General features: G+C 36.9%; 1 pseudogene; it reads right to left on the minus strand.

The window, feature by feature from the left end:
• Positions 1–750: 750 nt before the first annotated feature.
• LOC118540689 (large ribosomal subunit protein eL8 pseudogene) lies at positions 751–1771 on the minus strand (annotated as a pseudogene).
• Positions 1772–5739: the final 3968 nt, after the last annotated feature.

Genomic DNA, 5739 nt, shown 5'->3' on the forward strand with positions numbered 1-5739 from the left:
AATTTCTTTCATCAGTGTCTTATAGTTTTCAGAGTATAGGTCTTTCACCTCTTTGGTTTAATTTATTCTTAGGTATTTTTTTGGTGTAATTTTATTTATTATCTTTTTAAAGAGAATTTTCATTACTTTTATGTACAGAAAATTATTTTATTTTATTTTATTTTATTATGTTATGTTAGTCACCATACAATACATCACCAGTTTTTGATGCAGTGATCCACGATTCATTGTTTTCATACAACACCCAGTGCTCCATGCAGTACATGCCCTCTTTAATACCCATCACCGGGCTAACCCATCCCCCCACCCCCCTCCCCTCTAAAACCCTCAGTTTGTTTCTCGGAGTCCATAGTCTCTCATGGGTTGTCTCCCCCTCCAAATCCCCCCCCCTTCATTTTTCCCTTCTTTCTTCTAATGTCCTCCATGCTATTCCTTTTGTTCCACAAATAAGTAAAACCATATGATAATTGACTCTCTCTGCTTGACTTATTTCACTTAGCATAATCTCCTCCAGTCCCATCCATGTTGATGTAAAAGTTGGGTATTCATCCTTTCTGATGGCTGAGTAATATTCCATTGTGTATATGGACCACATCTTCTTTATCCATTCATCTGTTGAAGGGCATCTCAGCTCTTTCCACAGTTTGGCTATTGCGGACATTGCTGCTATGAACATTGGGGTGTATATGGCCCTTCTTTTCACTACATCTGTGTCTTTGTGGTAAATACAGAAAATTCAACAGCAACCACTCAGTCCAGTTTGATGGCCAGTTCTTTAGCCTTTGCTTTTTCCAACTTGGCAACGCGAGCTACTGACTTCGGACCTAAGACATTGCTTCCCCAATGGCAGTGGATCTCACCATATCTGTCATTGTAATTGGTCTTAATAACTTCCACCAGCTTAGCCAGAGCTCCTTTGTCTTCCAAGTTAGCCTTTGTGAAGGCAACAGTGCTGAAGGTCTTCTTGTGGACCAGAAACCCCAGCCTGGCCTTCCCCTTGATAATGCAGTAAGAAACCCCCATCTTATGACACAGGGCAGGCAGGAAGACAACCAGCTCAATGGGATCCACATCATGTGCAATCACTACCAGCTGAACCTTCTTGTTTTCCACCAAGGTGGTGACAGTATTAAGCCTAGCTTGAAGGACAGGTGGCCTCTTAGTGAGGACATCCCTTTTGCCAGCAGCTTTCTTCTCAGTCTAGGCCAACAATCTCTGCTTCCTCTCTTGCTTTGTCTCTGGTCTGTATTTGTGGGCCAGCTTACGCAGTTGAGTAGCCGTTTAGCAGTCTAAGACCTGGGTGAACTGGTTAATCGAAGGAGGCACTTTTATTTTTTTTTAATTCTATTTTTTTAAGATTTTATTTATTTGACAGAGACACAGTGAGAGAGGGAACATAAGCAGGGGGAGTGGGAGAGGGAGAAGCAGGCTTCCCACGGAGCAGGGAGACCAATGCCGGGCTTGATCCCAGGACCCCGGGATCATGACCCGAGCCAAAGGCAGACACCCAATGACTGAGCCACCCAGGTACCCCTCGAAGGAGGCACTTTTAGACATTTATAGAAAATAGCCCTTTGCCACTGCAGCCGGATGTAGCAGGGACATTTGACAATGAAGGTGAGGTAACTTTTGGGCTGGATGTCTTGTCCAATGCCAAAATTCTTGGGTCCTTTCTCAAACAGGGGCCTGACAACCTTCTTAGCCTCCTGCTCTTCAGAAAAGCAGGGGCCGGGACCACCTTCTTCCCCTTAGCCTTCTTTCCTTTTGGCATATTGGATGGCTGGAGGAGAGAGTGGTGTAATTTTAAATGAGAGTGTTTTCTTAATTTCTCTTTCTGCTACCTCATTATTGGTGTATAGAAATGGAACAGATTTCTGTATATTAATTCTGTGTCCTGCAAATTTACTGAATTCATTTATCCGTTCTAATAGATTTTTGGTGGAGTCTTTAGGGTTTTCTATATATAGTATCATGTCATCTGTCATCTGCAAATAGCAACAGTTTTACTCCTTCTTTACCAATGTGGATGGATGCCTTTTATTTATTATTATTATTATTATTATTATTATTATTATTATTATTATTCTGATTGCTGCAGCCAAGACTGCTAATACTATGTTGAATAGAAGTGTTGAGTATGGACATCCTTGTCTTGTTCCTTATCGTAGATAATAAGGTTTCAGTTATTCACCATTAATTATGTTGTTACTATGGGTTTTTCATATATGGCCATTACTATGTTGAGGTATGTTCCCTCTAAACTCACTTTGTTGAGAGTTCTTTTCATGAATATATGTTGTATTTTTTCAAATGTTTCTTCTGAATTTATTGAGATGATCATACAGTTTTTATCCTTTCTCTTTGTTAATGTGATCTATCACATTGATTGATTTATGAATATTGAACCACTCTTGCAACCTGGAATAAATCCCATTTGATTGTGGTGGATGACTTTTTTAATGTATTGTTAAATTTGGTTTATTAATATTTGGTTGAGGATTTTTGCATCTATGTTCATCAGAGATATTGGCCTGTAGTTTTCTTTTTTTGTCATGTCTTTGTCTGGTTTTGGTATTAGGGTAAGGCCAGTCTCATAGAATAAATTTGGACATTTTCCTTCCTCTGCTATTTTTTTGCAATAGTTTAAGAAGAATAGGTATTAACTCTAAAAGTTGGTAGAATTCATCAGTGAAGACTTCTGTTCCTGGACTTTTTTTTGTTGGGAGTTTTTTTTTTAATTACTGATTCAATTTGATTACTAGTAATTAATCTGTTCAAATTTTCTATTTCTTCCTGATTCAGTTTTGGAAGATGGTGTGTTTCTAGGAATTTATCCTTTTTTCTAGGTTGTCCAATTTGTTGGCATATGGTTTTTCATAATATTCTCTTATAATCTTGTGATTCTGTGGTGTCTGCTATTTCTCCTCCTTCATTTCTGATTTTGAGTTCTTTTTCTTGATAAATCTTGCTAAAAGTGGATCAGTTTTGTTTATCTTTTCAAAGAACCAGCTCTTGGTTTCATTGTTCTTTTTTATTGTGTTTTTAATTTTTATTTCATTATTTCTGCTCTTATCTTTATTGTTCCCTTCCTTCTGCTAGCTTTGTTTGTTCTCCTTTCCCAACTCCTTTAGGTGTTTATTTGAGATTTTTCTTGTTTTTTAGTTAGTTCTGTAATGCTATAAACTCCCCTCTTAGAACTGCTTTTGCTGGTCCAAGATATTAGACCCTTATGTTTTTATTTTCATTTGTCTCCATGTATTTGTTGGTTTCCTCTTTGATTTCTTAGTTGACACATTCATGATTTAGTAGCATGTTGTTTAGCCTCCATGTTTTTGGGTTCTTTCCAGATTTTTTTGTAACTGATTTCTAGATTCATACAGTTGTGGTTGGAAAAGATGTTTGATATGATTTCCGTCTTCTTAAATGTATTGAGACTTGTTTTGTGGCCTAATGTGATCAATCCTGGGGAATGCTCCATATGTACATGAAAAGAACGTATATTCTATTTGTTTTGGGTGGAATGTTCTGTATATATCTGTCAAGTCTATCTAGTGTAATGTGTTATTCAAAACCACTGTTTCCTTGTTGATTTTCTGTCTGAATGATCTATCCATTGATGTAAGTGGGATGTTAAAGTCCCCTACTATTGTTGTATTACTGTTGATTTCTTCCTTTATGTCTGCTAACATTTGCTTTATGTATTAGGTGCTCTTACTTTGGATGTATAGATATTTACAATTGTTATATCCTCTTGTTGGATTGACCCTTTAATCATTATGTAGTGCCCTTGTCTCTTGCTATAGTCTTTATTTTAAAGTCTATTTTGTCTCATATAAGTATTGCTATCCCAGCCTTTTTTATTTGTATGGTATATATTTTTCTATTCCTTTATTTTCAATCTGTGTTGTGTAGGTCTGAAGTGAGTCTCTTGCAGGCAACATATAGATGACTTTTGTTTTTGTTTTTGTTTCTAGCCATTTAGTGACCCTATGACTTTTGACTTGAGCACTTATTTAGTCCATTTATAATTAAAGTAATTATCACCATTTTGTTAATTGTTTTCTGGCTGTGTTTGTAGTTCTTCTCTGTTTCTTCTTCTGTTGCTTTCTTCCCTTGTGGCTTGATGGCTTTCTTTAGTGTTATACTTGGATTCCTTTCTTTTTATTTTTTGTGTAATTTTTTTTTAATTTGTGGTTATCATTGGGTCCATATAGAACATTATATGTGTGTAACAGTCTATATTAAGTTGATGGTCCAAGTGGTTTAAGCACACTCTAAAATAACTAAATTTTACTCCCCCATCAACATTTTATATATATGGTGTCATGTTTTTCATCTTTTTATTTTGTGTATCCCATGACTAATTTTTGTAGATATAATTGATTTTACTACTTTTGTGTTTTAACCTCCATACTGGCTTTATAAATGATTAACCTACCACCTTACTGTATGTTTGCTTTTACCTATGAATTTTTTCCTTTCATATTTTTTTTACTTCTACTCATGGCCTTCTCTTTCCATGTAAAGAATTCCCTTTAACATTTCTTCTGTAAGGCTGGTTTAGTGTTGATGAACTTTAACTTTTGCTTGTCAGGGAAATACTTTATCTCTCCTCCTCCTCCTTCTTCTTCTTCTTCTTCTTTTTTTTTTTTTTTTGCCCCTACCCTGTTTATCTCTCCTTCTATTCTGAATAATAACCTTGCTAGATAGAGTATTCTTGGTTGTAATTTTTTTTTTTTTCTGTCAGCACTTTGAATGTATCATGCCACTCCTTTCTGGCCTGCAATGTCTGCTGAAAGACCAGCTGATACCAGCTTAGTTCTTGATTGAACCAGAAAGGAGAAACATTTTCTGATAGGAAAAAAATACAATCTTCAGCTGCTATGATTCCTTTTTAAATAATTATCAGCATTCTATAAAAATTATGAGACAGGAAAAAAGCAAAAAATGTAACCAATAATCAAGAAAGGAGCCAATATATGTAGACCCACAAATAGACCCACAATATATTAAAGAAGATAGAGAAACCAGTGGGCCAAATGGGTGGAAAGGTGGAGATTTTCTACAGAGAAATGGAATATGCAAATAAAAATCATGTGGACATTCTAGAACTGAAAACTTTGATATCTGAAATTAATAACTCATTGTACAACTTTCACAGAGATTGGACACAGAAGACAGAATTAGTGAACTTGAAGACAGATCGATAGAAATTCCTCAAATCAGCATAGAGAGAAAGAAAGAAATGAGGAGAGATGAGATGCCAGACTGTGACTACTCATATGAAGTCCTCTGCACCATGTGATTGTTTAACCATATGCATGATTTTTTAAAACATGTGCAATGCTCTCCTGCCTGATGAGGGGTTCTGTGGGAACTCAGTGCCCACATTGGCCCTTGTGCTCATAACATAGGGTGGTGGGAGGGGAAAGGACATAGGCTAGAAACCAGGGGACCTGGGCTTCAGGCTTAGCTCTCCCATCAACTTGCTGTGTGATCTGGGTTTGCTTGCCTTCCGAATGAGGGACAACTGATGAGTACTGTGGCCCAGTGGGCTGAAGTAACTAGCCCCCAAACAACATAGATTCTCTAGAGCCAAGTTAGACTTGTTACTATCCAGTTACTGCAACCCAGCTGTAGCACACATAACTTGTCTTGGGAAAGCTGCTATCACCCTGTCCTACATCTCACTTTATAATAAAAGCAGGACTCTGTGGAGACCACACAACAGTTATGTGT

The sequence above is a fragment of the Halichoerus grypus genome, chromosome 4, assembly GCF_964656455.1.
Source record: "Halichoerus grypus chromosome 4, mHalGry1.hap1.1, whole genome shotgun sequence".
Taxonomy (NCBI): Eukaryota; Metazoa; Chordata; class Mammalia; order Carnivora; family Phocidae; genus Halichoerus; species Halichoerus grypus.